Here is a 27499-nt window from a genome sequence, read left to right as displayed (position 1 = left end):
CGCAATGCCACCCACTGGCCAGCCCACTTGCACTCAGTCACCTTCCAAATGCCCTCCTGCCCTGCTGGCGCAGGTGGGCCGATCACCCGTCTCCACTTTGCAGTGGACAGTAAATATATCCTGGAGACCACAGCACATGAGTGGTGACATTCCTCTACCTTTCTGTAGATGCATAGGCTCCCACAGACACCACCCTCGTTCCTGTTTGCAAGCTGTGCCTCAACATCTGGTGCTCTCCTTCCTGAGCATGTCCCCCCAACACACACACACTCCTAGTGCGGGAGGCCCGGGAACAGCTCGTGTGTGTGCTGGCTCCGAGTGCACCTATCACATGTATTCTGCGCACAGGATTCAGGCACAGGTGACCAGGAGCTTGAGGGGCCAGCCTCCTTCTGGGAGGTTCTGGTGAAGCTGGGGATGGCTGCTGACCGCTGCATTAGGTGTCTGTTAGGTGACAACAGGACCCTCACCTGTTGGGGACAGAAAGCCTTCTCTCCCTCCTCTTGGTCTTAGCTTTGCTGTCACCTTGGGGGAACTCCTCAAGGGAAACTCTTGGCAGTCATATGCTTTGACTCTCTGATTTCTGTTTAATAACCTGCTTTATTATGGTTTCAGGTTAGGTGGAGAGTAGGAGGTGCAGGAACTCATGCTCATCTTCTGCCCTGAGGTGAAGGCACCAGTCAGGGGAGCCCACCCCTGTTTGTGGGCCCCAGACTCGGGAAGGGCGCCCTGTGCTTGACCATCTGTGGATGCACGGTGGGGCTTTGGGAGTTCTGTCACCCTGTGATGCTGGAAGTAAATTTTTCTCCACATTGGGTTCTCCTGGAGAGTGGATGGGCCTTGCAAGTTGTAGGGTGTCATCACCTCTCTAAAGCAGCTGGAGACCCAGCAGCACGTTCAGGGCCACTGCTCAGAACTTTGTCTGGGGCTCTGGGGACACTGGTGCCATCTCTTCCTCCTGCCTCCTGCCCTGTTTGCACAGGAAGTGCCTTCTTTCTACCTGTGCAGGGACGGCTGTCAGGCCATCAGTGCTGGAAAGCAAAGGCCACGTTCAAGGCTGGGTTTGCACGTGTCCACATTGAAATTAGTCAAAAGTAAGTAAACTGAAAATTCAGTTCCTCAGCCACATTCCAAGGACTTGATCACCAAGGTGGCCGGCAGCTACCTTGGTGGACAGCAGAGAACATTTCCACCAGCCCCAAGACTCCATTTATTTTACACTAAGTGACAAAGATTTGCCTTGTTTTCAGCACTGATTTCTTTGTCCATCTTTGCTGTGAGATAAACTACCTAATGTGACCTTCTCTCTTTGTTCTGGTCTTTAGAAGTCTGTGACCTGATGTGCGCAGCCCCTTTACAGAACAGCTTGCCAAGAGTCCACATGAGAGGTGAGCCAGTGTCCTCTGACTAGTTTGGGGATGCACATCTGTGTGGCTGGAGGGCTCACGGCATTTTGTTTTGAGTTTAGTGCCTGTTCATTGGGGTAATGTGTAATTTAATATAGTTAACTGAGTATTGAATCACTGAAGTATTTAGGGCTGAAATGATGTCTTGGATGTGCGTCAGAAAAGCTTGGGTAGGGGGAAAGGCTACAGCTCAGTGGTAGAGCGTGTGCCTCGTCTACACAAGGTCCTGGCTTCAATCCCCATTATCTCCATTAAAATAAATAAGCCTCATTAACCCCCCCCAAAAAAACCCAGAATCGCATAGTAGCAGAGATGTTGAGTGTCTGTCCAACAAGAGTGGCAGGAGCTCGTGATCCTTGCAGCAGATGGGCACAGAGGGTTCACTGTCCTAAGCTCTGCTTTTGATTACTTTGGATTTTTCAATACATTGTTGGCTGGATTTGCATTTCTCTAATGATTAGCAAAGCTGAGCATCATTTTTTTTTATTGATTTATAATCATTTTACAATGTTGTGTCAAATTCCAGTGTTCAGCACAATTTTTCAGTCATTCATCGACATATACACACACATTGTCACATTTTTTTCTCTGTGAGTTATCATAAAATTTTGTGTATATTTCCCTGTGCTATACAGTGTAATCTTGTTTATCTATTCTACAATTTTGAAATCCCAGTCTATCCCTTCCCACCTTCCACCTCCCCTGGTAACCACAAGTCTGTATTCTCTGTCTGTGAGTCTATTTCTGTCCGGTATTTACACTTTGTTTTTGTTTGTTTGTTTGTTTTTGTTTTTGTTTTTTAGATTCCACATATGAGAAATCTCATATGGTATTTTTCTTTCTCTTTCTGGCTTACTTCACTTAGAATGACATTCTCCAGGAGCATCCATGTTGCTGCAAATGGCATTATGTTGTCGGTTTTTATAGCTGAGCAGTATTCCATTGTATAAATATACCACCTCTTCTTTATCCAGTCACCTGTTGATGGACATTTAGGCTGTTTCCATGTTTTGGCTATTTTAAATAGTGCTGCTATAAAAATTGGGGTGCAGGTGTCATCCTGAAGTAGGGTTCCTTCTGGATACAAGCCCAGGATTGGGATTCCTGGGTCATATGGTAAGTCTATTCCTAGTCTTTTGAGAAATCTCCACAGTTTTCCATAGTGGCTGCACCAACTGCATTCCCACCAGCAGTGTAGGAGGGTTCCCCTTTCTCCACAGCCTCTCCAGCATTTGTCATTTGTGGATTTTTGAATGACGGCCATTCTGACTGGTGTGAGGTGATACCTCATTGTAGTTTTGATTTGCATTTCTCTTATAATTAATGATATTGAGCATTTTTTCATGTGCTTTTTGATAATCTGTATGTATTCCTTGGAGAATTGCTTGTTTAGGTCTTCTGCCCATTTTTGGATTGGGTTGTTTATTTTTTTCTTATTGAGTCATATGAGCTGCTTATATATTCTGGAGATCAAGCCTTTGTTGGTTTCACTTGCAAAAATTTTCTCCCATTCCGTAGGTTTTCTTCTTGTTTTACTTCTGGTTTCCTTTGCTGTGCAGAAGCTTGTAAGTTTCATTAGGTCCCATTTGTTTATTCTTGCTTTTATTTCTTCTAGGAGGAAAATTTTGAAATGTATGTCAGATAATATTTTGCCTATGTTTTCCTTTAGGAGGTTTATTGTATCTTGTCTTATGTTTAAGTCTTTAACCCATTTTGAGTTGATTTTTGTATATGGTGTAAGGGAGTGTTCTAGCTTCATTGTTTTACATGCTGCTGTCCAGTTTTCCCAACACCATTTGCTGAAGAGACTGTCTTTATTCCAATGTATATTCTTGCCTCCTTTGTCAAAGATGAGTTGACCAAAAGTTTGTGGGTTCATTTCTGGGCTCTCTGTTCTGTTCCATTGGTCTATATGTCTGTTTTGGTACCAATACCATGCTGTCTTGATGACTGTAGCTCTATAGTATTGTCTGAAGTCTGGGAGAGTTATTCCTCCAGCCTCTTTCTTTCTCTTCAGTAATGCTTTGGCAATTCTAGGTCTTTGATGGTTCCATATAAATTTTATTATGCTTTGTTCTAGTTCTGTGAAATATGTCCTCAGTAATTTGATAGGGATTGCATTAAATCTGTAGATTGCCTTGGGCAGTGTGACCATTTTAACAATATTGATTCTTCCAATCCAAGAGCATGGAATATCTTTCCATTTTTTAAAGTCTTCTTTAATTTCCTTCATGAATGGTTTATAGTTTTCTGTGTATAATTCTTTCACCTCCTGGTTAGATTTATTCCCAGATATTTTATTATTTGGGTGCTATTTTAAAGAGGATTGTTTCTTTACTTTCTTTTTCTGTTGATTTATCGTTAGTGTAAAGAAATGCAACTGATTTTTGAACGTTAATTTTGTAGCCTGCTACCTTGCTGAATTCTTCAATCAGCTCTAGTAGCTTTTGTGTGGACCTTTTAGGATTTTCTATATATAGTAACATGTCATCAGCATGTAATGATATTTTTACCTCTTCTTTTCCAATTTGGATCCCTTTTATTTCTTTCTCTTGCCTGACTGCTGTGTCTAGGACTTCCAGGACTATGTTGAATAGGAGTGGTGATAGTGGGCATCCTTGTCTTGTCCCAGATTTTAGTTGGAAGCTTTTGAGTTTTTCACCATTGAGTGCTATGCTGGCTGTAGGTTTGTCATATATAGCTTTTATTATGTTGAGATATGTTCCCTCTATACCCACTTTGGCGAGAGTTTATCATAAATGGGTGTTGAATTTTATCAAATGCTTTTTCTGCATCGATTGAGATGATCATGTGGTTTTTGTCCTTTCTCTTGTTGATGTGATGTATTACACTGATTGATTTGCGTATGTTGAACCAGTCTTGTGTCCCTGGGATGAACCCCAGTTGGTCATGATGTATAATCTTTTTTATGTGTTGTTGGATTCTATTTGCTAAAATTTTGGTGAGGATTTTGGCGTCTATGTTCATCAGCGATATTGGCCTATAATTCTCTTTTTTTGTAGTGTCTTTGCCTTGTTTTGGTATCAGGGTGATGGTGGCTTCATAGAATGAGTTTGGGAGTATTCCCTCCTTTTCAATCGTCTGGAAGAGTTTGAGAAGGACTGGTATGAGTTCTTCTTTGTATGTTTGGTAGAATTCCCCAGTGAAGCCGTCCGGTCCTGGACTTTTATTTGTAGGGAGGTTTTTAATTGCTATTTCTATTTCCTTTCTAGTGATCAGATTGTTCAAGTGTTCAGATTCTTCTTGGTTCAGTTTTGGTGGACAGTATGTCTCCAGAAACTTGTCCATCTCCTCTAGGTTATCCAGTTTGGTTCCATATAGTTTTTCATAATATTCTTGTTTGATATTCTGTATTTCTATTTTGTTCATTGTAATTTCTCCATTTTCCTTTCTTATTTTGCTAATTTGTGCTCTCTCTTTTTTCTTCTTTGTGAGTTTGGCCAGAGGTTTGTTGATTTTATTTACTTTTCAAAAAACCAGCTTTTGGTTTGGTTGATTTTTTCTATGGTATTGTTAATCTCTATTGTATTTAATTCTCCTCTGATCTTTATTATTTCCTTCCTTCTGCTGCTTTTTGGGCTTTTTGTTCTTCTTTTTCTCATTCATTCAGGTGGTGGGTTAAATTGTTTATTTCAGATTGTTCTTCTTTTTTGAGGAAGGCCTGTATCTATATAAACTTCCCTCTTAGCACTGCCTTTGCTGTGTCCCATAGGTTTTGAGTGGTTGTGCTTTCATTATCATTTGTCTCAAGGTATTTTTCAATTTCAGCTTTGATTTCCTCGTTAACCCATTGTTTTTTCAATAACATATTGTTTAATCTCCATGCTTTCCTTTTTTTCGCCTTTGTTTCTCTGTTGTTGATTTCCAGTTTCATGGCATTGTGGTCAGAAAAGATGCTTAAGATAATTTCTATCTTCTTAAAATTGTTGAGGCTTCTTTTGTGCCCAAATACATGATCGATCCTGGAAAATGTTCCATGTGCACTTGAAAAGAATGTATATCCTATTTTTGGGGCGTGTAATGCTCTGAAAATATCCACCAAATCTAGTTTTTCTATAGTAGTATTTAATTTCTCTTTTGCCTTGTTTATTTTCTGTCTGGAAGATCTGTCTAGTGATGTTAATGTGGTGTTAAAATCTCCAACTATGATTGTATTCCCATCAATATCCCCCTTTATCTCTGTTAGTAATTCTTGTATGTATTTACGGGCTCCTATATTGGGTGCATATATATTAACGAGTGTAATATCCTCATCTTGTATCACTCCTTTAATCATTATAAAATGTCCTTTATCTTTCTTTATGGCCTTTGTTTTAAAGTCTATTTTGTCTGAAATCCGTACTGCAACATCTGCTTTTTCGGCTTTTCCATTTGCATGGAATATCCTTTTCCATCCTTTCACTCTCAATCTATATGTGTCCTTCTCCCTAAAGTGGGTCTCTTGCATGCAGCATATTGAAGGTTCTTGCTTTATTATTCAGTCTGCCACTCTATGTCTTTTGACTGGAACATTTAGTCCATTAACATTTACAGTAATTAATGATAGATGTGTGTTTATTGCCATTTTGAACTTATCTTTGCAGTTGAATTGGTATATCCTCTTTGTTCCTTTCTTCTTCCTTTTGTGGTTTGGTAATTTTCCTTTATATTATCATGGATTTTATTTAATTTTTGTGACTCCCTTGTAAATTTTTGGCTTGTGGTTACCCTTTTTTGTAAATGTATTAACCCATTACTATAACTGTTTTTATTAAACTGATAGTAACATGATCTCAAACCCATCCTACTGTTAAAAAATTTAAAAAAGAAAGAAAAAAATATTCTATATTTTCCTGCCTCCCTCTCCCACTCTCAGTGATTTGTATGTCTTATAATTTTGTGTTTACTTTATTTGTAATTCATGAGTTATCACCTTTCCAGTTGTGAGTTTCTCATTTCTGTAGCGTCCTGCTGCTTTTCTATTTAGAATAGCCCTTTCAATATTTCTTTTAGCATGGGTTTAGTTTTGCTAAACTTCTGCAGCCTTTCTTTTGTCTGTGAAACTCTTTATTTCTCCTTCTATCCTAAAGGATAGCCTTGCTGGATAAAGAATCCTAGGCTGCATCTTTTTTTCATTCAGGGCTTTGAATATATCTTGCCACTCCCTTCTGGCCTGTAGTGTTTGTGTAGAGAAATCAGCTGAGAGCCTTATGAGGGTTCCCTTGTAACTTACTCTGCTTTTCTCTTTCTGCCTTTAGAATCATTTCTTTATCATTGACTCTGGCCATCTTGATTATGATATGTCTTGGTGTGGGTCTATTTGGGTTCTTCCTGTTTGGGACCCTCTGAGCTTCCTGTACTTGGATATCTGATTCCTTCTTTAAGTTTGGGAAGTTTTCAGTCATGATTTCTTTAAAAACCTTTTCAATCCCCTTTGATCTTTCTTCCCCTTCTGGGACCCCTATTATGTGAAGATTGGGATGCTTTATATTATCCCATAGGTCCCTTATGCTATTTTCATTATCTTTTATTTGCTTATCTTGTAGTTCTTCTGAATGGGTGCTTTCTATCACCCTGTCTTCTAGATCACTAATTCATTCCTCTGCATTATCTAGTCGGCTTTGCACAGCTATTAGATCATTCCTCATCTCTGTCAATGAGTTTACCCGTTCTACTTGGCTCTTCTTTATAGCTTCAATTTCATTTTTGATGTATTTTATATCTCTAAACACTATCTCTTTTAATTCCTTCAGCAATTTGATCACTCCTTTTTTGAAATTTTGATCTAGTAGGCTATTGATATCTATTTCATTGATCTTTCTTTCAGGGGATTTCTCATTCTTTTAATTGGAAAAAGTTTCTCTGCTTCATCTTTCTCATACCTCTCTGGCACTGTGGTTTATGGAATATCAGTTGTCTATTATGGTCCTTAAGGGTTTTATCTATCTAATGCCTATTTAGGAATAGAACTTAGGAAAAAAAATAAAAGAGAGGGAGAAAGAATTTTAAAAGAATGGAGAAAGAGGTTTTGAAAACAGTGTATAATGAATAATAGAAGAGCGAATTGAAGCAGAGTATTAATCGGGTTGAGATGTCCTTTTAAAACCTTTTAAAAAGTGGGGGGAGATGAATAGATGTATTTGAAACCTCTGTCTAATCAATAACAGGACATCAAAACCCAAGAGAAATAGAAATGAATTAAGAAGTAAAAATTAAGAGAGTAATAGAAAATAGAATAGGTAAGAACAGATTTAAAAAAAGAAAAAAAAGGGGGGTTGTCGGTGTTCTCCTGGATTCTGTGTGCTTTTAATGTGAAGACTTTCTGTCTTCGTCTTGTTTTGGAAGCTCAGCTTGCTGTTTTCAGAGGCCCTCCGTTGGCGCCCTCTTCTGTGCTGCTCCCAGCACCTGTCGGCAAGCCGATCGCGCCTCCTCCTAACACTGGGTCAGGTGCAGCTCTCTGCTGTGGGCAGGCGGGTCGCTGCCCCTCTGGATGCCGCAGTCAGATGTTGCAGTCTGGCCGTGTAGGAGGGCGGGTCGTGCCCCAGCACCTCGGTCAGGGGCTCTGTTCCTGCCCAAGAGGCGGGGGGGCCGCTCTCCCTCTACCTGCGCCACCGGTAGCTCCACTGCTCTGTGTGGCTGCACTCTCCGCCCTGGTCGGCGCTCCGCAGGTGGGCTCGGGGAAGACCGAGGGACAGCCTTGTCCCTGCTCTGAGCCAAAACCCAGCTCCTTGTTTGTCTTTGTGGAGCAAGTTCTCTGAGGCACCAGGATGAAAGGATCCTATCTGCCCCGGGCTGCAGGCCAGTCTCAGTCTGGCCTTTGAGGCTGCTAAGCCCTTCCGTGCAGATGCAGGTTTTGCTCCCGCCCCCGTCTGGGTGCTTAGCGCCGGAGGATATAGCGATATGGCTGCTGTGCCTGAGCCCCACCACTCTTCCCCTGAAAAGTTTCCACAGGTTTTCCGAGATGGGGGTATGCACCATTCCCCCGAGAGCACATCAGCCGTGCTGTTTTATGGAGGGCCCAGGTTGTTCTGCCCTGTGCACCCACTGCCACGGCAGGCAGCACCTTGCGTTCCCCCGGGGCTGCCTCCGTGCAGCCACTTCCGTCCTCCGCCCGGCTTGTGCAGCCTGGCCCTGCCCGCCGTTGCCGGCCCGTCTCAGGCTGAGTGTCAGGGGGACGCTCTGTGCCCGTTTAACTTAGTTCTGTCAGTCTAGGGCTGCTCTGTACAGATCCGAGCCTCGGCGGATCCCCGTCCATCCCGCTGGCCTCTCAGTTGGAGAGGGAAGACCCAGCGAGCGAGGGCCAATCCTCCTTTGCCGCTCCCTCCCCGCGGGACCTGTCCCGCGCTGCTTTGCCTTTTGCTCTTTCTTTTTTCCTTTTCTCCTGCCAGATTTTTGGTGTCTTTATCTTTTGAAGAGGGCAATGTTCTGTCGGAGTTCCGCAGGTTCTCTGGTTGGCTGAGTGGGTCCGTAGATGTGGGTCTTGTATCTGTGGGAGAGGGTGAGCCACGAGCGTCCCTCTACTCCTCCATCTTCTCCATCCTCCGTCTCTTATTTTATAATTTAAGTGAAATCTAACATTTACTCCTGTTTGATGAAGAATTTGGTAGGTCTTTGGTCCCAGTTCCTGGATGGCAACCCCTAAAGCCTTGAAATTTCCCAAGATAGGAGTGTCTTTTCTATTCATGGTGGACCCTTGGATGGCTTGTGTTCATGAGATGACTCAGGATGGGGACTGGCTAGCCAGAGACACCAACCATGTGATTAGAAGAGTGGGGCTTTGAGCTTTGTGACAAATGAGTGACCACCAGGAGAGGAATGGGCTCAATGGTTAGGGCTAAGTAAAGGTTTGAGTTACAGTTAGGGTTTTGTTTAGCCATGTCGGTAGTGACCCAGTAAATCATGTCTTTGTAATAAAGCCTCCAGTAAAGACTTGGGGCAACAAAGCTCAGAGTTCCTGTGAGCTACCTGGTTGGTAACACTCTTGGAGGACTGTCACACTCAGATGCCATGAGGGCAACCCTGAGCCCTTCCCACTGGATTGCTCTCCACAGCAGCTCACCTGATGAGATCTAAGGGCTGCTTCTTGTCTATGCTTCAGGAGGAGCCCATTCCCTGTACAGAAGGCCCTGTTCGCTGAGGCAGCTGAGGTCCTCTGATGGAGGCTGAAGTTGCACTGGGAAGCAGAAGCAAACAGGTGAGCATCACTGTCGCCACGTTTTCACATGTTCTGTTGTTAAAATGTGGTGCTAACACTTCGTGTTCATTTGTAAATAAGGGGCCCTCACTTGCCAGGAGGGATGGAGGTACCATATAATTTTTCATAATTCTCACCCAGGGTTAATACTAACCCCTTGAGGGTCATTTGCAAACGTGGGTGGAAAGGAACGCTTGGATGTTACAGTCCTGGGACCACCGTGGATACCTGTTGAGAGCCTTGCAGATGCTTAATGTACTACAAGTGGGCCAGTCTTCCACAGCAAAAAATCTAGACCCAAGTGCCCAAACTGCTGCAGTGGAGGGACACCTGACGGTGCAGCCCCCTCCTTGGACCCCCAGAGGTACCTGGACTCTGGCTGGTTAGGGGCAGGGTCAATTCTAAAACCCAGGCTTTTTTTGTCCCCACAATTCAGTAGTTATTTGGTGACAGCACATGGAATATAAACAAAGAAACTTGACATGATGATATGTATTTAGCTTACTCAAGAAACTAAATTTAAATCCAGTAATTCTCCTTCCCACCTGACCTACTTTCCTTTTTCCTGTACTAGAACCAGATTATTACCCACCCAGCCTTAACATGGGTCCTGACTCCACTTGCCTCCCTCCCAAACACCACATGAGATGATTCCTCAGCCTGGATGTGGGACCAGCAATTACTAGAGGCTTTAGTGGAAAAGAACTGGTTGTGCAAAGATGCCAACTAAACACTGTAGAATCCTGGTGTCCCACATTAGTAATCATGACAGCTGTTTGCCAGTGTCCCCAAAGTTCATTTCAGACTCTCACTGCTAATTTTGCAGGGACATAAATATAAAACAGGTGGACTGCTTGTCTGGACTGCTATGTTGGGTCTCTGATCCAGGAAGCTCAGTGTCTGCTCCCTGCACCCAGCTCCCTGTTCTGTTTATGCATGTGCTTAAAGCAGCTGTTTAGTGTCCATTTTAATATCTTAAACAGTGCATTTCAGTATTGTCTTCATCCACAAATACGTGTACCACACAGTAGTAACGATCAATCTCAGTCTTTGCTTTCTTTGGTCTTAGAGAGTCAGATAAATTGATAGCAAAGATAACAAAGTCATAGAGTGCTGTAATATAGTATTTCCTTTATTTCAATCACAGGATTTATTTAAAGAGCTTAGATATAACATCCTTGCATTTATGGCATCATTAAGCGTCTGAAGCTGTTACATTTTAAAAACTTCATTTCATGCGAGATGTTATCAGTTAGAGAAGTGCTCCTGAATTTGAGGGGTTGCTGTCATCTCAGAGGAGTCCCTAAAAATTGTCAACATTCTGCAGTATTGCCATCATGACAAGAACCCAGACAGATGAAATTTGGAAAGCCCTGTGGCTTCCTAGTGCACAGACAGAAAATGGTATTTCAGAGGGAAAAAGCCTGAATTACAGAAAATGATAAATGAAATGGTCTAACATGCATTTCCCTTACAAAGAACTAATACTTCTTTGGTTGACAATAACATCTGTCAATAATTATGTAAAGAGCTGACAGATGCATAGTACTTACTATTAGCCAGGGCTGTTCTAACATCGACACAGATTCATTAATCCCCATAGCAAGTCTACGAGGTGGGTACTATTATTATCCCCATTTTATTGATGAGGAACTTGATAAACACAGAGGCTAAATGACTTTTACAAGGTCGACAGCGAGAAATCTGCACAGGTGTTCCAGCCTGAGTCTTCGCTCATAGCCACTTCTCTCTTTTTTTTTTTTTTTTTTTTTTTTTTGGTGGCGGGGAGATAATAAGGTAATTCTGGTGGGGGGTGGGGAGGTAATTAGGGTTTTTGGTTTATTTTAGAGGAGGTGTTGGGGGCTGAACCCAGGACCTTATGTGTGCTAAGCATGCACCACATCACTTGAGCTGTACCCTCCCTTCTCAAGTCTATGCTCTTAGCTGCTAATCCGCACTGCCCCACATGGTAACTCTGGGGGAACTACAGTTCATTCATTCACTCGTTAAACTCAGCCTTCCTGGTGCCTAGGATTCAGCAGTGAACAAAACAACATGGTTCTTGCCCTAAGTGAGTGTCTCGCCTCCTGACATATTGTCTTCATTTTACCCAGGAAGAAACAAGGTCAAGATTAGCCTTTTCCTGTTAACACCAGAGGATATATGAGGTGCTTTATTTCATTTCTGCCATTTGACTTACACAATGGGGAAGGAAAGCTGCCTTGCAGATCCCAGAGCTCACAAGCCTGTTAATCCCGAAATTTTTTTTAACACTATCCCTTACTTGATACTTGATCTGAAAAAGGATGAAGTAAACCTAAAAAGATTCTAAGAGAGTGTGTGGTTTATACAGGGTAACCAACCAGCCACTCTTTACTATCCTAACAGGAATCTGTAGGCATATTTCTTTTCTTTCTCTTTTTTTCCTTTTTATAGGCAGCTTTTAAAAACCAAACCTAAGCAACCAAACCAAATCACTGATAATTCAACAGCAGGTACTAAATCACCCCCAAGACAGCAGCTAAACTCGGTTTAGACTTACAATGCAGCTTTTGGTGGCTGGATTGAAGAATGTATCTCTATCCTGAATATAAAAGTCATTCACGCAGCTCTTCTCAAATAGGGCAATGAAAAACTCTTGCTCCGGCTTGATGATATTTTTATCCACTTGGGGGACTTTCATAAAACAGCTGAAATTATCAAAGGCTGAGGACCGGGTTTTCAGATCATTGGGCTTCAGAGGCAATTTTATGTACAGTATCTCAGCGTATGTACAGAGCACCTCCCACAGGGTGTGTACTTTCGCAAATACAAGCTTGTCATCCAAAACCTATATTGGGAGAATGAAAAGACAAACAAGGAAACTAACTATTTTCACATTTTTAGTACACAGGTAGTTAAAGCACTTGTGCAAATACACACACATATGACACTGGTAAAAGTGAAGATATAATAAAAGTAGATTTGCAAACCATCGTACATTTTTGCCTTAAAGATAAATTCTTTGTTGAAATTACTGAAAAGTTATTTAAAATCCTTACAGTTCATTCATAAAATAACCAATGTTGTAGATGAAGAAAAGCAAACTTCTTAATTTTTAGTCCAAATTAGTAACTAAAAATAGAAACACCAAAATATTCTTTGCAGTGGTATTGTAATGACAATTTTTTAAATTTCTGAAACCTAGGACTAATTACATATCTGTTCAATATAGTGTTAAATGGACATTAAAAGGGATTTAAAATAATTATTTTTATTGATATGGAATATATAATAAAAGGAAAAACCAAAAAAATGAAATAATAATTTTCCTTTTTGGAAGGGAAAAATATCTACATTTGAACAAAAATTTTAGAAGGATTTTAAGATTCTTTATGTATACTTAAGGTACAGATGATTTTTAATTCCACTGTTCTTTCATTTTCAATTTTGGTGGGTAAATTTTTATGATAAAAAATCTTTAAAAAGGTTCTTGCATAATTAATAGATATATGTATGAGTACATTCTCTGGCTATTAGAAAAGACCTCCTAGCTTTGGATCAGAAACATACATTCCATAATGCAGATTCTGACTGACTCGCCTCCCAGCCCACAGCAAAGGCACGGCTAGGGTGACATGTTTCAAATATCATTCCAGGTAACATGCAGGCTCCCAGCCAATGGCTGCAAAGGGACTGACACTGATCTGGCTGCTCCCAGCTGTAGACCATCATAGATGAGGTTAGATTCATAGGCTCATGTTTTCTCTGTCAAAAGAAACCAGAAAATGTTAGGCTTTTACTTTCACCAAGGGAACAAGAAGTTGTTTGATTTTTTTTATGCAAAAATAACAACAAACCAATTTGAACCTGATGAAAAGACATTTGCTCAAAACAGCACAGTAGCAATGAAGGTGCTCTGGCAGGCAGAGATTTGTTGGATTCCTGTGAGTGCTGGACTCCTCACATGGAATTCCCTTGGCACTCCAGAAGGCCTGTGGTTGTCCCCATGTGTTTGTGGCCATATATGGTGCACAAAAGACTCTGGCTTTGCCACAATTTCAAAGCCTTTTTTGGCTTATGAAAAGTTTTGGACTCAAATGGGGTTTTCTTGAGTCCACTCACTGATGTCATTCACCAGAGTTATAGTCCAGATCTGACATTCTAGACTCTTAAAATCTTGCAGACATTCAAATGGTTCAGGTTTGGATGTGTATTTACCTCTGCAGGCCTGGACCAAATTCGATAAAGCCACCCAGACAAATTCAGCAAAATGTAAAGAAATTTTTCTCTCTGCAAGTCTGAAATGTCTGTGAAGCTATAAAAACTTCTGCATCTACAAAAATCGAGACTGTATCTATCCATAATGCATGGCTATTAAAAAAAAAACTGTATTAACTGCTATTAAATTCTATCTGGCTTTTGCCAGATTGTGTCCTAAACTGTAAGGAAAGTATATAAATGTAGAGAATTTTTGACCTTTTAAGAGAAAAAGGAACCCTCCTACTCAGTTGGTGGGAATGTAAATTGGTGCAGCCACTATGGAGGACAGTATAGAGGTTCCTTAAAAAACTAAAAATAGATTTCCGTGTGATACAGCAGTCCCATTCATGGGTATATGTCTAGAGAAAAATATAATTCAGAAAGACACATGCACCCCAATGTTCACAGCAGCACTATTTACAGTAGCCAAGACACTGAAACAACCCAAATGTTCACTGACAGATGACTGGATAATGAAGGTGTGGTATATTATATAAATATGTATATATACATACACACACACACACACACACACACACACACACACACACACACACACACAAAATGGAATACCGCTCACCCATAAAAGATAAAATAATGCCATTTGCAATAACATGGATGGACCTACAGGGTATTATGCTAAGTGAAATAACTCAGAGAAAGAAAAATAATTATTCTATGTATTAACTTATATGTATATCTAAAAAATAAAACAAATTAATGACAATAATAAAACAGAAATATACTCACAGGTACACAGAACAGACTGGTGGTTACCAATGGGGAGAAGGAGGAGAGGGGAGGCAGGAAGGGGGTAGGGGATTGAGAGGTAAAAATAATATGTATAAAATGGATAGGTTACAGGGCTGCATCATACAGCACAGGGAAATATAGCCATTATTTTATGGTGACTTTAAATGGAATATAATCTATAAAAATGTTGATCCTCTGTGTTGTACACCTGAAACTACTAGGATGTAAATCAACTACTCAATTACAAAATTTTTAATCAAAGTTTTCTTTTCATATTATTTGCAATAATTTACAAGCCAGCACTGTCAATAGAAACATAGTGGAAGTCACAATTTCCAATAATCCCATTTAGAAAATAAAAAGGAACAACTGAAATTAATTCCAGTAGTAATTATATTTATCTCAAAATAGCCAGTATACTATCATTTCAAAAGCGTGATTAACACTTTTAAAACTTATTAATAAATATTTTACATTATTTTTGTTGTACGAAGTCTTGAAAATCTATTATGTATTTTCCACTTATAAAACATCTCAATTCACAATAGCCACATGTGGCTGGTGGCTACCATACTAGACAGAGCAGATTACACCATTCACACTTCTGATAAATTACCTGCTCTTAGTTATTTAAAACACTTGCAGAAAAGGCTTTAGATATTCCCTATATCAAACAAAGCAACCTTGACAGGTGGGGAGTATCTTCATTATAAGGTGAAAAATAAAGGTAAGAGAGCCATGGTTACATGTATGTTAATTTAACAATAACTTCTTAATTCATTCAGGACTTTACAATCTTTCTTCATATGCCAAGGATTCACTGTCACTGTGCAATGTGTTTCACTATTATCATCTTTGGAATTGAGAGGATTCTGATGACCCTGCTTTGTGCATCTGTACATAAAAGAAAATAACAAAACAGAGAAAAAGACCTTATTAAAGATAATTTAGGGGGGACGGTATAGCTCAAGTGAAAGATCATATTCTTAGCATGCACAAGGGCCTGGGTTCAATCCCCAGTACTTCTTCTAAAAATAAAATGAATTAAAAAAATCTAATTACCACCCCCCTGCAAAAAATTAATTAACTACTTTAATTAAAACTTAAAAAATGATAATTTAGTGCAGGCTTATCAGGCTACAAGATCTACAATGAATGCCCGTCCCCCCATTAATTTTGAAGAAGTCTCACAGTATTTCCCAACATTATGCTAAAATATAATTCAGAACACTTTCTGATGGTCAGCATGATTTTAACAGAAAAGTAGATAATTACCCCCCCTGGTGTCAAAGCTCTGTCAGAGATGGGCACAGAAAATTTAGTAAAAATGATTTTGCAATTACCTTTGAAAGAAATGCTGAGAAATGATCTTTTCTGTTGGATATTAGCCTGCTTTTACATTCTGCAGTAGGCATACGTGTTTACAAACCAGGCAGGAACTGGATCATATTTTACACATGCTTTAGAAACTGATTTGAATTTTGCTCTCTACCTGCAAGGCTATTTCTTAGGTAATAACATAAGCTGGCCACTATACTAAACTTTGTTTCCCTGTTTGCTTAATCCTCACAACAACTCTGTAAGATGCTATTATTACCCCCATATAACAGATAAAGAGCTTGGGGCAGAAAATAATTTGGGTAACTTGATAAATGATGGAGCTGGGTAAGACTGCAGCCAGTCTGACACTCAAGTCCATTCTTCTCACCAATGTCTGATACTGCTACCTACATTCAGCAATGAACGCTGATTTCATATTTAAGTGTGTCATTTCTAAAAGTGCAAAGCTATATTAGTACTCCTGTGTAAATTATTCTTTTGAGATGTGATAGCCAAAAAAACAAAAAGATATAATATCAGGGTACCACTGAGGGGAGGGCGAACTGTATATGGACAGACACAAGGGGACTTTTTGAGGACATAGTTGCACAACTCTAGAAATAGCTAAAATGGCTGACTTGAACAATTATAATGTGTGAATTTTATGGCCTGTAAATTACATCTTAATACAGCTATTAAATTAAGAAACTGGGATACCAAATTAAGACTAAAACACATATATATCACACAAAGAACAACAGGCAAATATCATTATTTACTGCTCCATTTTCCTTCATGCAGCTTCCTTTCCTCACTCGTTCCTGAAAGGATGATTCAGTTTTAAAATAGTCTTTTAATTTATTCAGCAAATAATTTTTGACTGCCTACTATATACCCAGGACTAGTCTAGGCACTTGGAATAGATCAATAAACAAAACAAAAGTCCTGTCCTCAAGGAGCTTGGTTGGAGTCTAGCTGGGGTGGGGGGTGCAGATGACAATTCACACAACAGAGCAGCAGAGGAGGTGGCATGTTAGGAAAGAGGAACCATGGAAAAAAGAAAAAAGGGCAAGTTAAATAGGGTTGAGGGTATGGGATAAGGGTGATGTTGTAATAATACCAGAGCAGGCCACACTGAGGACTGAGGTTAGGACTAGGACTAGGAGGTGAGAAGTCCCAGGTGGACGGAATAACCATCACCAAGGCCAGCGTGCACCTCGCATGTTCCAGAATGGGGGCACTGCTGGAGCTGTGGAGAAGGGTCAGTACAGATCCTGTACGGCCTTGGAGGACGTTGTAAGGACTGTGGCTTTTACCCGGAGTGAAATGGGGAGGCACTGCAGAAGGACGACACAATCTAACTTAGGTTTTCAAGGCTCACTTGAGTGCCGGGTGAGAATAGTCGAAATGGGTCAGAGATTAAAAGAGGGAAGACATTGAGAAGGGCTGTGCAGGAGAAGAGGACAGTGGCTCAGGACAGGGAAACAGCAGTGGATGCAGGAGCCATGGTGAGAAGCGGCTGGGTTCTGGATATGTTTTAAAGGCAGTGTTAAACCAGATCTATAGACAGAATTCTTGTGGTATGTCAGTGAATGTCAGAATAACTCCAAGATTTTTGACCCAAGCATCTGGAAGGATTAAGTTTCCACTAACTGAATGGGGGAGGCTGCAGGAAGAACCAGTTTGGGGGGTAGGAGGACCAAGAGCTCAGTTTTCACACATGTTGGTTTTAAGATATCAGAGTTCCAAGTGAAGATGTCAAATCAGCGGAAGATTGTAAGAGTCCAGAGTTGGAGAGAAAAAGTCTAGTGGGAGACAGAAATGTGGTAATCATGGGTCACACAGGTGGAGCAGGAAGACATGAAACCCAGGTATTCAAACATTAAGATAACCTGGCATTAATCATAGAAGTTATCCTTGAGGGCCTGCCTACTAGGTGTGGATATCAGTCCTATTTCCCGACCACTCGAGGTTTAAAACGGAACTTACGAATGAATTCGTGCAAGACACTGCCTCCAGTGGGTGGGATCAGAGGTGGAGTGGGAGAATGGGATGGTGCACGCTACTCCCTACGGCAGAATGTGTGTGTGTGCGTGTGTGTGTGTGTGTGTGTACGCATGTGTGTGTGCACAGGGGGATGAGTTACACCTGGCTTAAGAAAAAGAGCTGGTAAGTCTAGAAACTGAAAGATGAAAGAACATCCAGGTCTGGTAGAGGGAACAGGGGAAACACTGTGTACTGTAAGACATATCCCCATAATGCCATTTCCCACCATCCTTTCATAAGGAAAACAGTTGGAAAGGGGGGAATTATGTAGACACGTGTGATGTACACAAACTTTCTGACTATGTAACACTGAATATCTTCATATGTAGAAAGTTAATGATATTTATATCTGCTTCAAGTTTAATAACAAGTTCACAACAGAGGGAAAATAAAATATTGAGGACTGGTAGATGTATCATAGAAGGCTATTCAATGCTCAGAATGGAAGCAAAAGCAGCTTCACTGCACAAATAATGTCATTAAGGGTCAAGAATGTTTATATTTCCTTAAGAAATTCAGAGTTACAACTTCCTGCTTTAAAGAATTAACTTTAATACAGATGCCATACTATAAGCAACGTCTATACTGGTGCTTTCTTAAAGCTATTTTTAGTTCCTGCTTGTTCTGATGTACTCCAGAAACTCTGCAAAGAAAACCTTCTATTCAAAGGCTTAAAGGAATAAAAAAAGAAATAACACTGCATTCTTTTAAGTGTTCTCTGTACTGAAAGTCACTTGCAAATGCAGCACCCTGCCACAGGTCTACATTTTTAACAATAAATTCCTTTGTGCAATTTTTCAATCACTATGTGACTTTGTGTCATTCTCTCACTCAGAAGCAGAATGCAGTACCAGAAAATGATACGTCATGTCTAAAACTACAGATGTGGAAGATGAACGTACACCAGGAAACAGCTAAGTGGGAGGGTAAGATTTACCTTTTAAGTTACCGTAAGTGCAGTTACACCTTCTCCCTGCTTCCCCTGTGAAGCAAAGAGCTAGTCTTTTCCAGAAAAGCTCTCATTCTGAGAACTGTCTTCTTTAAAATATTTGGAGATTCTCTTTTAAGGTTCTTTCACTTTTAAGTCTTTCCCCAACTCTAATACCATAACAAGTGTTAAAATTATCCAATAGCCTTTTGTTACAGAACATACTCTGAAAAGCTGAGGTTTCCCAGGGTTTGGATCCCAGAAATCTGCTACCAGATAATCCTAAAGCCTTCCTTCCATAACTGACTCTTCTGCCAATTCCCAGCTGGGGGGCAAATTTGGCTTCTCAGAACAGGTAACTTTCTAACTCTGCCTACGAACACTCTACTGCCAGTAAAGGAACTCTCAGACAGGAAGCACACAAAGCCCCTAGTGAGGCTTGCCTCCTTCAAACAGTCAAGATGTCATCACGAAGCAAATATTTAAACCTACTGCAAAACTTCTGAAGACATCTTACAAACAATATAGTTTCTATAGATGCATAATATTTGCTCTGGAATAGTGATTTCCAATGGAGGGAACAAAGGACCACATGACCCAAGCAATTTTTTAAAACTGCACATAACCGTCCCTCTTCATGTGAGGATTCAGGCAAGCCAGTCTCACAGGTCTAGGTGTAACAGAATGACAGCACCTCTAGGAGCGGGGTGAAAAGCAGCGACGTAGACTTTTAGTGAAAGGGGGTGATGTAACAGGCCCCATCGCCCACTTACCTCCCACCACAGGACAATCATCTCAGATCGAGAACAAACACTTTGGGAAACAGAGGTTCATTATGTTTTTGTGGTTTTCTGGTGGAAATAATGCCCTGAGTCATGTGAAGTTGTGGCTGCAAAATTGAACAGGGGACCAGACATTTTCACATTCAGGACACAAATAGCCCCCGGGTGGCCACCATATCTGCTCTCCCCTTTGCCTGTTCACCCCAAAAGCTGCAGGACTCTCCTGCTTGCAATGACACTCACCACTTCTCACAAATTCCTGCCAAGTTCACGTCAGCCGCCTGTTGTGTCAAAGTCACCATTTGTACTGGTCTGAAGTCCCTCCATTACTTTATATCCCTTCTATTTTCTCTGTTGTCTCCCTAGCTACACTTGCATTCAGAAGCTGGTTACCGCACTAACATTGCCTCTGTAATCAGTCCAGGATATAGGAAGTAGAGATTCAACTGTAACCAGTCCCAGAATACTTGTCACGCCACTCTAGTTTCCCAACAAAATACTCTGGCATCCCTCATCTCACCCAAAGAACCACTGCATTACTTAGAGGTTGTAAAAGTAGAGGGCTTTCTCTACTGGAAAACACTGTGGCCTGTGGTAGAGTTGTGATTTCAGATTTTGCAACTACTTACAGGCAAAAATCATGTTCCACTAAGTTTCTTCAAGCGTTTGGAATTTAAAGTTTCATTAGATACAGAGCCGACGGACTAACTGTCATCTATGAACATATGGTCATATTACCAAATAATGTTCATGTCTGCCTTACAGACACGTAAGAAGTTGAATTACACCTGCATCCCGTAGGCCTTTAGAATTGGATGTGAAGCATCCTGTGAGAAACAACCTCCTATCCAGTCACAGAACACCTTACAGAAAACATCACATTAATGCCACTGAATACATTAGTATAGTCCATGTATGGTTAATTTACATCTCCAATTTCTCAGAGCTGGATAGGAGATGTCTAGAAAAGCTGGAAAAGCCCAATTACCAAAACATCTCAAAAGTTAAAGCAGACTCCTTCACCTCCCAAAGCGGAGGGTGGAGAGGACATTGCCAACCATCCTGTCCTCCCCCAGGACGTGGCATGTGGGGAAGCAAGCAGGAGTGGGTGTCTGGGACTCTGAGGTGGGGAGGTGATGAAAGCAAGAGTGGAACTGCTCTGGTCCTAGAACAACAGAGCTGTAAAACTCGGCTTCAGTTCAACCCGCTCCCTCTCCCACTTTCCCTCCCACCTACATGACAAACAGAGCACAGTCAGGCACTTTCTGCCCATGACAGTGACTACTGGCAGGAAAGGGACCAGGATAAAAGCATGTCCTATAAAAAATCAGTCTGATTTTTAAGACTATGTTAAAAACAATGAACAGCACTGTCAGATTCGGACACTTGTAAGGCGCTCAAATAGGGAGGAGGATGTTGAGGATCCATATCCCACACTTTCACGTCTTTTATCACTCCTATTTCTGACCTTTCCTTTGCCACTGTTTGTAGCACTGCCATCACTGGCAGGTAAAGGGGAAGCAATGGGACTTGGCCGCTTGGCTGATGGGGCTACATTTCCCAGCACTGGAATGATAAGGCACTGGAAGAGGAGCAGCTGGAAGATGAGAACCGCGGTCCTGGCCTGTGCCCAACACTAACCAGGCGACCCTGGGTTTGGCTCTTAGTCTCTCTGGGCTTCCGGCTGTTTACTTATAAAAGAAGGTTTTGTCATTGCACAAATGTATCCAATATGAAATGTAACATGAAAGTCAAGCATAATAACATCTCACCTGCTTGCCTCAGGGAACTGTACAAGCACTGAATACTATGTGAATGTAAACAGAGAGTTAAGAAAACCGTTGAGGTAAAGAGCTAAACTGAACATGGAGATAAAGTTTTATGGATTTTCTTGGCTTTCTTTTTTAATTGCAACACTGAATTAATAGATATTAGCTATACTCCACACCACCACCCCTGGGAACATATAAAGTAGGTAAGCACTGCCTGGATGCCTGCTATTGCCCAATGCTAAGCAGGGTGAAGGGTATAAAGGAGGCTGAACACAGGAGTATTCTCCAGTTACGAGCTAAGTGAGGAGACACATTGGAAACCACCTGGGAATGGTACCAAGTAAGTACTCAAAGCCAAGATTACAGGCTACCGATCATGAACAGTGCAGGAATACAAAGAGGAGCTAAAAGTATTTGGAGTAAATAGGGAAGACTCTCTGAAGGGGATGGGGCTCCAACTACTTCTCAGGGCAATTCTAAGCTGTTTTAACTGAGGACTGGATAGGAAAAGGCTGGTGACTCCTGGTTTTTAATAAGGCACAGGTTACCCTAGGAGGCTAGGTCACATAATGATTGGAACACATAAGGGAAGACCAAGATGATGGAGGGTCGAGACTAACTGGCTGAGTTCTGGTTGTGGTAAGTCTTTGACTTGACTGTAGATGTTGGAGGGTCAAAACTGTAGGTTGACTGAAAAGGGGTGAGAGAATATCCAAGAATTCAACAGAAGGAAAAATTCATGTATCAGGGATGAAAGCTCTTCATCAGAGCATCAGCAATCAGAATAGAAACTTGAAATCAAAAACATACAGTTCCAGAAGCTGACAACATGTGGAGGGTGGTGAGAGAAATATGAATCAAAGACCATTCCAAGCCTTTGGGTATTCAAGATCGGAAGAATGATTATCCCACTGAATAAGTGGAGACCCTGCAAGAAAGTAGATTATGAAATCAGCTTTAGTAATGTTGAATCTGACATATGAGCTAAGAGTAGGTGTTCTCTAAGAAGCCCAAAATTCAAAACTGAAGCACAGATCTAGAGTACAGGCTTAAGATGCAGATGGACAAGTCATGATAAATCTCCTAAAAGAAAACATAGGCAAAACATTATCTGACATAAATCTTAGGAACATTCTCCTAGGGCAATCTACCCAGGCAATGGAAATAAGAGAAAAAAACAAACAAATGGGATGCAATTAAACTCATAAGTTTCTTCACAGCAAAGGCAACCATAAGTAAAACAAAACAACAACCTATGAATTGGAGAAAATACTTCCAAATGATACGACTAACAAAGGCTTAATTTTCAGAATATATAAACAGCTGATACAACTTAGTAACAAAAAAACAAACAACTTAATCCAAAAATAGGCAGAAGATCTAAACAAGCATTTCTCCAATGAAGATACAAATGGCCAATAGACACATGAAAAAATACTCAGTATCACTAATAAACAGAGAAATGCAAATCAAAACTTCAATGAGGTATCAGCTCACACCAGTCAGAATGGCCATCGCTCAGAAGTTTATGAATGATAAATGCTAGAGAGGCTGTAGAGGGAAGGGAACCCTCTTATACTGCTGGTGGGAATCCAGTTTGGTGTAGTCATTATGGAAATCATGGAAATCCCTCAAAAAGTAAAAGTAGACTTATCCTATGACCCAGCAATCCCACTTCTGGGTATATAACTGGAAGGAACTCCAATGTGAAAAGATACCTGCACCCCAGTATTCATAGCACCACTGTATACAATAGCCGAGATATGGAGGCAAGCTAAATGTAGCAACAGATGCCTGGATAAAGATGTTGTGGTATATTTATACACTGGAATACTAATCTACCATGAAAAGGACAAAATAAAACCATTTGCAGCAACATGGATGGAGCCAGAGATCGTCATTCTAAGTGAAAGCAGCCAGAAACAGAAAAATACCAAATGATACCGACTCATATGTGTAATCTAAAAAAAGAGAGAAAAAGACACTGTGAACTCATCTACAAAACGGAAACAGACTTGCAGACTTAGTTAACAATCTTAAGGTTACCAGGGGATGGGAAGGGCTAAATTTGGGAGGTTGAGATTTACAAATGTTAGCCACTATATATAAAAACAGATTTTAAATAAAGTTTCTTGCTTATAGAACAGAAGTCTATGTTCATTATCCAGCAATAACCTATAATGAAAAAGACGATACAGCCACCAACTGAGGAAGCAAGAGAAGAAAGGAGAATTAGTTATGCTGTGCTAGAACCCACTTCTAAAATCCTTGTCAGCTACTGAGGCTGCCCCGAGTACACTGAGCCCGCCTTCCAGGGACAGGCTGACATGACATGTGTCCTGCAAACCTGGGGCAGCAGATGCCATCCCCGTGCCTGGCCCTGGGGGAGATGGGAACAAGTCCACCTGGTCCCTCTGGGGCAGCACCCCTCCCCGCAGCCCCAGCCTCCTGACTGCACCACGCCTGCCCCTCAGGAACCCACTGACTTGAAAACAAGTGATCCACGAACCTGGGGCAGTGGCAGGGAGATGGGCAGTGACCTGGCAAGCTGGTCGATTTGCCCCCATCTCCCCCACGGCCTGTCCAGGCCTCGGCCTCTGCTGCTCCAGGCACGGTCCCCAGGTCGGCCTGCTCCAGGGAGGAAGGTGCGGTGTGGTCGTAGGCAGTGGCGGGTTATGGGGTCTGCCCATGGGAGCCCGTGGATTTGCTTCAAACCCCAGCGCATGGCCTGAGCTTGGCCTCTGCTGCCCCAGTTTCACGGAACTCAGGTTACAGGTCCGCCTGCTCCTGGAAGGCGGGTGCTGTGCTGTCAGGGAATGGCGGCGGCTGCGATGGCGGGATTGGGGCTGCCTTGTGAGAGCGCGGGGGTTGCAACAATTTCCCGCTGCTGCTGCAGCCACCCCAGCACACTTATCGCACCGTGCCCACCTCCCAAGTGCAGCCTGACCTGTAAACTGAGTCCCACGAACCTGTGGCTTTAGAGGCCGCCCCCAAGGTCAGGCCGCGGGGAAGATGGGAGCAAATCCAGGGGCTCTCATGGGGCAGCCCCCATTCCATCCGAGGCCCCGCGCCCGCACCGCACTCGCCTCCCGGGGGCAGGCCATAGTCTGAGGGCCAGTCGGAGATGCTCCGGTGCCGTCAGGCGCCCTCCCACCTCCCGGGACTGTACCTGCTCTCCTAAACCCGGGTATAAGCGGCGGCAAAAACGCGGGGTTCAGGAACTACTAATAGTGGGGTTACCACGAACCACAGCGGCGGCTGGGACCCGCCTCAGGGTCCTAACGGGACGCGCGGCCGGGAACTCACCTCCGCACCCCTCCCTGTGCGCCTCCCCAGCTGCACAGCCCAGGCGTCACCCGCCGGCTCCCCGAGCAGCACGCCCCCACCAGCGCCCCCTTAACTGCCCGGCAGCGGCAACCGAGCCGCGGGCAAGCGGCGGCCCAGACCCCAGGCCGTGTTCCTCTTCCAGGAGCTTGTCCAGGAGCAACCGGCTCCCGCCAGCTTCCACGCGTTCTGGGCGGGTTCCGGCGTCCGCGCGGATGTCCGTCTGCGCGTGCACGCCCCTCCTCCTCCCTCCTGCAGCGCAAACTGCTCGGGTGGGTCTCCTGCTTTACCGGCCCTGGCCACTGGGGCTGGGAGGGGCCAGGTGGGGCCCCTCCTGCTCGTCGGGCCGGGTCTCCATCCCCAGAGCCTTCACCCCGCCACCGACTGGGTCCTGGCACTGAAGTAGAACCACGACTGTCCTGGGCCAGGCCACACCCCGCCAGCCCCACTTCCCCAGCTCACCTTCTCCTCCCTGTTACTACCCTCCCGCCCCTGGTCAGGCCCAGTCTCCCACCAGACCTTGAAGGCAGGGCTCCTTCTCCTCACACCGAGGTCCTTGCCCTGACACTCCGTCCTGCTAGGTCCTAACCTGTGGCCCCTACACCCACAAGCTTACCCCTCATGCCTCACCACAGGAACCCCAAAATCCTGAAACTGTCCCCTTCACCTCTCAGCCAGGTCAGTTCCACTCTCAGCTGGCCCCACACCCCTCATCCTTTACCCCCTCACCATGGGATCCCCTTCACTCTGAGTGCACCCCTACCCTGTGGTTGAGGTGGGGAAATCCGGGCTCCAGTAATGATGACTACTGCCACCAGTGGGGGATCCAGCCTAGTGTGCACCTTCATAGTTAATTTCTGAGGATACAGGGCGAGGCAGGCTGGGCTGAAGGCGGTTCCAATTCCCGCCCTGTCACCCTGATCCTCGCACCCTGTGCCTCAACTGACCCGATGGGTCAGGGTGATCCCAGGCTGCCAGCCACTGGCCTGTGGGCCTTGGGTGGTTGATGGTCCTGATGGTGATCTGGACCCCTAGGGCGGAGGCACTGGGCACGCGGACCTTTGGGGTGGGGGAGTTCAGAGGGTGCACTTGAGCCCAGGGGTAGACAGCAGATGGTGGGCTGTGTGCATGGGGCTGTGTGCGTGGCCTGGCCTCAGCCCAGGTGGGTACAGGGATATTGTTCATTCACTCCAGGCCAGAGGGAAGAGGGACGGGAGCTTTTAAAGCTTCAAAGTGAGGAAGCCAAGGCTGGAGAGCAAAGTAGGAAGGTGCACTGGCCAGGCCACCATGGATCCCGCCACGACGCTGGTCCCTTGCATCAGGGGAGACTGGCATTTGACTGGCCAATGAGACATCCCCTGCTTTGTTATAGTTTACAGGCAATTGAAGGGATTTTGACAGGTAATTTTAATTCAATAAATGTCAATTTCTCTGTGGGAGATCAGGTCCAAAGTCATGCGGGAGATCAGGTCCAAAGTCATGGTGAATCTGGCAGGGATCCTGCCTGAACCCCAGCCTGGGACAATGGAGGACCCACCCAGGAATCATCCTCTTAGCTCTCACCAGAAGGCACTGTAATAGAGAAGAACAAATCTGACTCCATATTGGTTCTGTTCCTTTTCATTTAACCCTCTGCCCTGTTTTCTAGGCTTAGTCTTGCTAGCTCTGTACCTTTTGTAAAACAATGTTGCCTTTAGCCTGAAATAAACAGGAGAGCCTATTCTTAAAACTCTGACCTTTAAGGATATTAACACTTTTGCACTCCTACAAAGATAACAAGTTGCAGAATAGAAATTTGTTTTGTTGCAGGTTTTACAAGAACACCATGTTCTGACCCACGTGTTCAGCTGCAAAGGATTCCAAGAACAAAGAAATCCTCCACCAAGAAGTTTGCAACAACCAACCGCAGCTCCTCCTCTTTTTAGTAGAAAAGGAGCCTGAAGTCTGACTTGGGGAAGATGGTTTTCCAAGATAGTAGTCTGCCATTATCTTGGTCTGCAGCTGTCTGTGTAGACCAGGTCATAGTGCCTCTGTAAAACCTCTAACAGAACAAAAGTTTTTTTTCCATTCTGCAACTTGTTGTCTTTATATAAGTGCAAAAGTTTTAATATCCTTAAACATCAGAGCCTTGAAAATAGGCCCTCCTGTATATTTCAGGCTAAAAGCAACATTGTTTTACAAAAGGTGCAGAGCTAGCAAGACTAAACCTAGAAAAGAGGGTACAGGGTTAAAGCCAAAAGAACAGATCTTCTATGGAGTCAGATTTTTTTCTTTTTACTATAGTATATTCTATTTTTGTTTAAAGTTTATAAGAATAAAGTTTAGCCTTTTCCCATTTTAAATTGTGCAATTTTAAGGAGCATTAAGTGCATTCACAATGCTGTGACACCAACACCACTTGCTTCAGACTATTTCCTTCCTCAAAGTAAAAGCTTGTATCCAAAGTGCTCCCCACATCCTACCTCCCCCAGCCCATGACAAGCCCTAATCTCCTTTCTCTCTCTATGTCTTTACCTATCCTGGAGGTTCCCTATCAATGAAATCATATAAAAGGTGGCTTTTTTTTTTTTTTTTGTCTGCCGACATATCTTAAGTAGGGACTGGTGAATTTTTTGTTTGTTTGTTTGTTTTTACGTGAATTAGCATTTTTGTATTTTGAGAGGAAAATCCAGATGGATTAAAGATGAGACGTACCAAATGAAGCCCTTTTAGTAACTCTGGCATAATCTCGG

The sequence above is a fragment of the Camelus bactrianus genome, chromosome 28, assembly GCF_048773025.1.
Source record: "Camelus bactrianus isolate YW-2024 breed Bactrian camel chromosome 28, ASM4877302v1, whole genome shotgun sequence".
NCBI lineage: Eukaryota > Metazoa > Chordata > Mammalia > Artiodactyla > Camelidae > Camelus > Camelus bactrianus.
Note: the sequence above shows the minus strand (reverse complement) of the source record.